This window comes from Macrobrachium rosenbergii, chromosome 50 (genome assembly GCF_040412425.1).
Source record: "Macrobrachium rosenbergii isolate ZJJX-2024 chromosome 50, ASM4041242v1, whole genome shotgun sequence".
Lineage (NCBI taxonomy): Eukaryota > Metazoa > Arthropoda > Malacostraca > Decapoda > Palaemonidae > Macrobrachium > Macrobrachium rosenbergii.
This window is the reverse complement of record NC_089790.1, coordinates 17972501-17982500: the sequence shown is the minus strand read 5'-3', so window position 1 is coordinate 17982500 and position 10000 is coordinate 17972501. Positions and strand designations below refer to the sequence as shown.

General features: G+C 33.0%; 1 long non-coding RNA gene across 2 annotated transcripts in view; it reads right to left on the bottom strand.

Annotated features, from left to right (window-relative positions):
• LOC136832684 (uncharacterized) overlaps nt 1-10000 on the bottom strand; it is a 326849-nt gene that overhangs the window by 32765 nt on the left and 284084 nt on the right. For both annotated transcript variants that reach the window (XR_010851287.1, XR_010851286.1), the window contains exon 4: nt 6037-6076. This is a non-coding gene — a long non-coding RNA (uncharacterized lncRNA). The remainder of the gene's footprint in view (nt 1-6036; nt 6077-10000) is intronic.

Below are 10000 nucleotides of genomic sequence, written 5' to 3'. Positions count from 1 at the left end.
AACGTTATATCCCGTGTTTTTCAAATAAAAGTGTATAAAAATATATTAGAGAAATATCTTCATAATACATGTATACACACATCCAAACATATAAACTGCATAATATATATATATATATATATATATATATATATATATATATATATATATATATATATATATATATATATATATATATATATATATATATATTTTATATATCATTCAAACTTTTATATTTTTCATTCAAAAAAATTAAAATTAGGCTTTTACATACAATTATAAATCAAACCTTTACATAAAAGTTCACGCCAAACTTTTACAACAAATTTTACAGGAAAATTTTACTTGATACTTTTAGATCAAAACTGAGATAAAAATTAATTCCAAACATTTACATCGGAATTTTATACGAAAATTCAAAATATACATAAAAATTCTTAAATCAAACGTTTACACGAAAATTCAAATAACACTTTTAAAAAAGATTTAAATAAAACATTTATATAATAATTCACATAAAAATATACATCAACATTCACTTCAAAATAAAATAAAGCTTTATATCAAAATTCACATCAACCTTTTGCATCGAATTTTTACATAAAAATTTAAATGCAATTTACATAAAAATTTTGCAACAAAATTCATATCAAAATTTTAAATTAAACTTCTACATCAACATTCACATCAAACTTTTACATAAAAACTTTCTCCAAAATTCACGTAAAAATTCACATCCAACTTTTGTATCAGAATTCGCATAACACATTATTACCTTTATAATTCCTAACAAACGTGCACATCAAAATTACTAAAAGAACTTTATAGTGAAAATTCACATAAAATTTATACATCTGATATTCAACATTCCTACTGAAATTCACATCAACGTTTTACCACAAAATACATATCAAACTTCTACATCAAAATTTACATCAAACCATTAAATAAAAATTCACATCAAGCTTTATAGCAAACGTTCACATACAACTTTATAGCAAAATTCAGATCAAACTTTGACATCTGGATTCGCTGGAAACATTTGCATCAAAAATCACATCAAACCTTCACATTAAAGTTATCAAGAAACTTTTATATCAAAGTTATATCAAAGTTTTAAATCCAAGAATTTTCACACTAAGTATCTACAATGAATTTACTACATCAGAATTTTACATCAACATTTGTCTAAAACTTTCACATGAAAATACACATGAAAATTTTAAATATAAATTCACATAAAGCTTTCACGTCCACATTCACATCATACTTTTACATAAAAATTCACTTAACACTGTTGCAAAAAAAATCACTACAAACTTTTACACTAACTATCCAATCTTGAGTGAATAACGTCAGCACTACAAGATCCACTTGGCTACGTTACACAAAAAATATTCTACTTCTTGTAGAAAATACTGTAATGCATGCACATTTCATGTGAAACTTAACAAACTGCATTCTTTAGACAGACATTTAATGCAATGCACTTATATTTTACACTTGCGGTTATTACTTATCGGTATCACTCATTCTCAGGCAATTAATATTAAGAGTAAACTACTCCAAAGTAATCGTTCTTGACTTATCCACTCGTACACTGACCTAGACATCACTATAACAAAAGTAATTGCTCTTCCCTTATCCACTCTTACAGTGACTTCAACATCACTACACAAAAGTAATCACTCTTGCCTTATCCACTTGTACACCGACCTAGACATCATTACACCAAAATAATCACTCTTGCTTTATCCACTCTTACACTGACCTCAACATCACTACACCAAAAGTAATCACTCTTGCCTTATCCACTCTTACACAGACTTCAACACCACTACAACAAAAGTAATCACTCTTGCCTTATCCACTTGTACACCGACCTAGACATCACTACACCATAGGTAATCACCCTTGCCTTATCCACTCTTACACAGACTTCAACACCACTACACCAAAAGTAATCACTCTTGCCTTATCCACTCGTACAATGGCCTAAACATCACTACACCAAAAGTAATCACTCTTGTTTTACCCACTCTTACACTAACCTAGACATCATTACACTAAAAGTAATCGCTCTTGCTTTATCCACTCTTACACAGACCTCAACATCACTACACCAAAAGTAATTACTCTGGCCTTTCCACTCTTACACTGACCTAGATATCATTACACCAAAAGTAATCACTCTTGCCTTATCCACTCTTACACTGACCTAGACATCATTACACCAAAAGTAATCACTCTTGCCTTATCCACTCTTACACAGACCTCAACATTACTACACCAAAAGTAATCACTCTTGCCTTATCCACTCGTACACTGACCTAAACATCACTGCACCAAAAGTAATCACTCTTGCCTTATCCACTCTACACAGGCCCAGACATCACTACACCAAAAGTAATCACTCTTGCCTTATCCACTTTTACACTGACCTCAACATCATTACACCAAAAGCAATCACTTTTGCTTTATCCACTTTTACACTGACCTCAACATCATTACACCAAAAGCAATCACTTTTGCTTTATCCACTTTTACACTGACCTCAACATCATTACACCAAAAGTAATCAATCTTGCTTTATTCACTTTTACACTGATCTCAACATCATTACACCAAATGTAATCACTCTTGCCTTATCCACTCTTCCACAGACCTCAACATTAATACACCAAAAGTAATCACTCTTGCCTTATCCACTCGTACACTGGCCTAGACATCACTACACCAAAAGTAATCACTCTTGCCTTATCCACTTAGTACAATGACATTAACACCATTACACTGAAAGTAATCACTCGTGCCTTATCCACTCGTACACTGACCTCAACACTTTTACACTAAAAGTAATCACTTTGCCTTATCCACTCATACACTGACCTCAACACCACTACACTAAAAGTAATTGCTCATACCTCATCCACTATCCACTTGTATACTGACCTCAACACCATTACGCTAAAAGTAATTACTCATACCTTATCCACTCATACACTGACCTCAACACCATTACACTAAAAGTAATTATTCATACCTTATCCACTCGTATACTGACCTCAACACCATTATGCTAAAAGTAATCACTTGTACCTTATCCACTCGTACACTGACCTCAACACCATTACGCTAAAAGTAATCACTCATACCTTATCAACTCGTACACTGACCTCAACACCATTATGCTAAAAGTAATCAATCGCGCCTTATCCACTTGTACACTGACCTCAACACCATTATGCTAAAAGTAATCACTCATGCCTTATCCACTCGTCACTGACCTCAACACCATTACACTAAAAGTAATTACTCGTGCCTTATCCATTTGTACACTGACCTTAACACCATTAACTAAAAGTAATCACTTGAGCCTTATCCACTCTACACTAAAAGTAATCACTCTTGCCTTATTCACTCGTACACTGACCTCAACACCATTACACTAAAAGTATTTACTCGTGCCTTATCCATTTGTACACTGACCTTAACACCATTAACTAACAGTAATCACTTGAGCCTTATCCACTCGTACACTGAACTCAACACCATTACACTAAAAGTAATCACTCGTGCCTTATCCACTCGTACACTGACCTCAACACCATTACACTAAAAGTAATCACTCGTGCCTTATCCACTCGTACACTGACCTCAACACCATTACACTAAAAGTAATCACTCGTGCCTTATCCATTCATACACTGACCTCAACACCTTTACACTAAAAGTAATCACTCGTGCCTTATCCACTCGTACACTGACCTCAACACCTTTACACTAAAAGTAATCACTCGTGCCTTATCCACTCGTACACTGACCTCAACACCTTTACACTAAAAGCAATCACTCGTGCCTTATCCACTCGTACACTGACCTCAACACCTTTACACTAGAAGTAATCACTCGTGCCTTATCCACTCGTACACTGACCTCAACACCATTACACTAAAAGTAATCACTTGTGCCTTATCAACTCGTACACTGACCTCAACACCATTACACTAAAAGTAATCACTTTTGCCTTATCCACTAATGCACTGAACTCGACACCATTACACTAAAAGTAATCACTCGTGCCTTATCCACTCGTGCACTGACCTCAACATCACTACACCAAAAGTATCACTCTTGCCTTATCCACTCTTACACTGACCTCAACTTCACTACGTTCATTATTAGACACATAAACACACTAGACAGAAACAGGTTCATATCAACTAATTTATCAAGTGTCATGGCAAACTAAAATCTGTACTGTATGCAGTTTATAATACTTATACTGTAATCTGTCTCCAATCCACTGACTATCAAATTCTGATGTAACTGAATCGAGAACAGAGTTGTCTGCTTCATAGCAACGATCATGAAATACAGCAAAATGTTCAATAATAACTTCACTATATTTTGTATTTATTTTCATTTGGCCTTAAACGTGACAGTCCCCCTCAATAACAATTAGTATTTATCCTTCTTATGAATTATGTCTTAAAGTCCCTTACAACAGAGGTTTTGAAACAGAAAAACCAAGTCTTGTGAAGAAAATCACTCGCCTTATATATTCTAAAGTTTCTGATTGAGTTTAAAGTGAAATTGTATACAATTTTAGCACACTGGATTCAAAAGGAATTCGATTAATTTCGAAATGCTGAGTGGTAATATGTTAATAAATAAGGTGATAAACAATATATATATATATATATATAATATATATATATATATATATATATATATATATATATATATATATATATATATAAATACTGTATATATATCTATCTATATATATATATATATATATATATATATATATATATATATATATATATATCATTCTTAAAGATATTATAATAATACTTCCCAAATATGAAATAAAGACAACTGCTTTACCTTTTGGCAAATTATTAAGAGATCGAAATACAGTCAAGCTCTTGGCGTATCTATAGCAATCCCTAAGATAAACAACACTTGCTTATGAATTCCTGGAGCTAACAGCGAACTTAATAAATAAATAGACAAGTAAATAAATTAATGTATAAAAAATAAGGAAAATAAAATTATCCAGGAAACGCAACGGAGAGCAGAAAATTATACCTTTCAACCTTCTGCTTTCAACCATTATTATTATTATTATTATTATTAACAATGAAAATAGAGAAAAAGAACAGTACCTAAATAACATAAATTCTGTGGAATTCTTGAAGCCTCAGCAAAGAAACTACACTTATAATAATAATAATAATAATAATAATAATAATAATAATAATAATAATAATAATAATAATAATATACTAATAATGTGCAAAGGAACTTTGCTGTACGACAAAAGACGAAAAATATCCCTCCCCAAAAAATGATTAATAACAGAATATGAAAAAGTGGTGGCCAATTTTCTCTTCCCCAATTAGCGTGGCATTATGGGCCAATTAGGCAAATGTGACTGGGAACACACTTTAATTAGTAAAAAGAATTTGAGGCGAAATTGAAATCCGGATACAGAGAACGCTAATTATGCGAGAGGTAATGATTTAACCGAGCGTAAATTAACATGGGGACGCACTTCACCTGTTTGTAAGGAATTCCAAGTGTGTGTTAAGATACGGTGTGTTCGTTATGCATGTTTTGAAGTGCAGAGTTTTTTTTTTCCTCTGTAACTTAGCATAAGAGGTTGCTGACGCCATTAGGAGAAAGTTTATATATATATATATATATATGTATATATATATATATATATATATATATATATATATATATATATATATATATATATATTTATATATATATATACATATATACATATGTAAGGAGAGAGAGAGAGAGAGAGAGAGAGAGAGAGAGAGAGAGAGAGAGAGAGAGAGAGAGAGAGAGAGAGAGAGACATACATGCACACAAAAAGATAAATAAAAACCACAACTACCATGCAAGTAAAAACACCAAAATAAACACTGGATTAGTTTTTTTAAAGAAAAATGACAAAAGTAAAATACAGTCTGAATCTGGCTTGGCCCGAAGGTGAAAAGTTACTAGTTAACGAGCATCATAACGGCTTACCTGCATCCTGAAGAGAGAAGACGACCACGGAACAAGAATCCTGTAAACGCAAAATGAAAACGTAAGGTATTTCGAAATCTGAAGAAAGAAAGAAGTTTTTAGATAAAAGTAATTTGTTAATTTAACAAAACTGGTCCACGATTAGTGTTTTATACACACACACACACACACACACACACACACACACACATATATATATATATATATATATATATATATATATATATATATATATATATATATATATATATATATATATATATATATATATAGATAGATAGATAGATAGATAGATGATAGACATATAACGGATTCTGAAGAAAGAGAAAAGGTTAAAAGAAGTAACTTGACTTAACAAAACTGGAACATGATTAGTGTTATACAGTATATAAATACATTATATATATATATATATATATATATATATATATATATATATATATATATATATATATATATATATATATATATATCGTTTATGTATTCTTAATAGCCACAGCGACACGTTAACTTAGCACTTCCTGTGCATTTATCGGAAAATATTATCACTACAAGCCTTGAATCCAAGAGGGAAAATAAATGAAGAAACTCCTTTCAACATGATGAGATTCGAACCCACCCACACTAGTAAGAGTCAAGGTACTATCCTTCCTTCCATGCTACAGGGAAGAACAAGAATACAGTTTAGATCATATATTCATATACCTGACAAATGCAGACCCTTTTAACTTGTTTTGAAATAGATTCATATATACCATCATAAAACAGTGTTCTAGCGTTTTGTTAATTTTTTTTTTACGTTGAGATATGCAGTGTCCAGGTGACATTTACAATAAAAATATTAGATAATTCTTTTACATAACCAAAGAAACTTACCTTCTCGACTGCCTTCTAGGGAAATAAACGATGAAGCTCTATTTGGTGAAAAGTGTATCCTACAACTGTAAGGAAACTAGGAAATTAAATGGCCATTGTGGGCATTAGAACTCTGTTTACGGTGGAAGTAACAAGTAAATTCTACATATATATACCAGGACTATGAAGCGAAAAAAACTGTCGTCCACAGATTGTGGTACAAAATATCTCGAGGTTAGTCTTGCTTCCACATGATTTGAATATCTACTTCTTTACGATGTCTTCCCTTTATAATATGAAACATTCTAACATAGAGTAAATTACTCCTAGCCACCTATTTTTTTTCTAAGTTACTACCAGATTCTGAGTGTTATAAAATACATTTCCATCAAGCAATGTTGCTTCATATACAAAATGATATCTATCCATTAGAAATCCTACTCTGAAATCTGGCGTATCTAATGTGAAGCTAATTTCAGTAAAAGAACTTTCCAAGGTAGGGACGCGAACTGACTCCATTGCAATTATAACTACAGCAGAACCTTTTATATACATGGAATTTAAATCTGTCCACGGATGATGAGCTGATCTTTTTAGGCAAAGGCTACTTGCTAGTTACCATAAAATAGAAATATCTGCGTGATTCTTTTGCATAACCATATAATTCCTCAGAAAAAGAATCTAGCAAAGTGTTCACAAGGGGTCAAGTTTTAAAATCCAATTACCCTGTGATAGCCAGTATAATCTGCCATATTATCAAGTTGCTTGGGATTATTATAATTTGATTTAACCTCAAATATCACCATCATCATTATCACCATCAACATCATCCTCACTTTCCACCAGGCATAATCATCAATATCGTACTCAGATTCTGAATTGGAAACAATTTTTTTATTTTCTTCCTATGAAACTTGGTGAGAAGTCAGGGCCACCAAAACTCCTTCGGAGGAAAAAATAAGGCTTAATGCTTAAGGCTATCAAACGCCTTATAGGAAAAAAAGGGCTTGACGCTATAAGAGAGGCAAAGTTCGAGTTAAAGAGACAATTAAAAGGCAAGCAATCAGCTGACGAATATCAACATATACTTGTTGTTCGGTAAGCGAAATACCCTTGCCGAGTTTTATCCTAATCCAATGGAAATGTTGTCTTGTATGACAAAATATGTATATTGCAATCGTAAAACAAACTCTATCATAATTTGCGCCACAAACAACAAAACAAAGGACCCTGTCGTTATGTAGGCTACACTACGGCTAAAAGATGTCAACACTCCTAAGTTATAATTGGCGAAGCATTCTTGTCAAGAATCTTGTTAGTCCTACAAAAGATAATGCTTTATATGGCCAAAAAGGTAGCCTTGCCATAAAAAAAAAATAGTTTACTTCTGTTATGCACGTGGAAAATTTTCCGAGAGCACATTTGGCCAATGTTTCATAAAACTGCCAACAGATGGCAGCAGCAGAAGACCACATACGTCGTCTGCACGGGTTATAGGCTATTAAAAGAACCGAATCTGCCATTTCAAAACGTGGCGAGATATTTCCAGAAACTAATGTGTGACATTAAAACTGATATCGCTTAAGCTTATCATAAGTCAAATGCCCACTTCCACGTACCACCTTGAAAAGCAGCTGAACCAGCTACTGACGTCATTGGTTCCTTGTGAATATGGTTTGAAATCTTCTCATTAGTATTTCATTGATATTGTAAGGACAGATCCTACGCAAGTCTTCGTTGCATCATCAGAGGTGTCCTTCCTCTTGACTAATGTCCCGGTAGACGAACCACCTGGCATGATAATAAAAGGTATCACAGAGAAAATGTGCAGTTTGACGTCCCTGAAAAGATACTGGAAAAATTGGTGCTGCCCTCCACCAACAAAGCCCCTTTGGCAAACTATCTTTGCAGGTAGATGGGGTCACACTGGGTTATCTTTCGGGGTACTGTCTGCCCATTTTTTTTATGGGTATAATAGCAAAGAAAGTTATACAAGTTTCTTACGCATATGCCGTAGTTATTAATAATAAGAGGGCCTCATTTAAACTGGATGGTATCTAGCGGATATATTTGTACAGGAAAAATTACTAGCTTTCCAGGACTAACTGTCCTCATCGTGTGGTAGCCGTAGACTACATATAGCCTATAGGCGATAATTTTGGCATAAGTGAGGAATCTTAAATCATGTAATCTCTCTGGATTCCTGTTTATGCTATTCACAACAAATGACATTTCACTTGACACCCTTAGTAAATCCACTGGGGCTTTCCTGAAGCTGAGAGCATGATTTACAAAATTTTTTCTTTTCATTTTTGTATATTTCAAAGCAATTTACCGGCAAACCTTCCTCCCTACACGAATCTTCTTCCAATAAATATTCTTCTATCAGTGGTACCAATCACAACCGACACAATTCCACAATATTTTTCACGTACCAGATGCAAGATCATGCCACTCTGTCCTCACTTTGTTAATTACTTTAGTATGAGAACTTAACTCGCACTAATCCACCCACTTGTAACTTTCGCTTCAAACAAATATGCTTGAGTTGCCTCAGTCTGCTAGCTGCTAAGCGATGTTAATTCACACCATGGCGCAGCAACTTATTAACCAGGTCATCAGACTCAGGAATTGGGGCAATGACCTTTTCATGACGTCTTTCCGTTTTCGAAATCGAATGCACCCCTGCTGCCAGATTGGATTTTCCCAATTTTTTTCTGACACCTTGAATTCTGAACCCATTTTCTCCTACAGACTCACCTGAAAAAATTTTACCTTTGATTTTCGGTTATTCTTTCAATGTCTACTCTCTCTCTCTCTCTCTCTCTCTCCTCTCTCTCTCTCTCAAAACTACTTTTCTCCACTAATTTACCTTCAACAGAAAAAGAAAATAAATTCCTGACGGGAGAAAATGGATTTTATTTGACTACGATTTCAATATTGATTACATCTTATCATGATTCATGATCACTTACAAAATTACTAGTAATCTAAGAACACACACACACACACACACACACACATATATATATATATATATATATATATATATATATATATATATATATATATATATATATATATATATATATATATATATATATATATA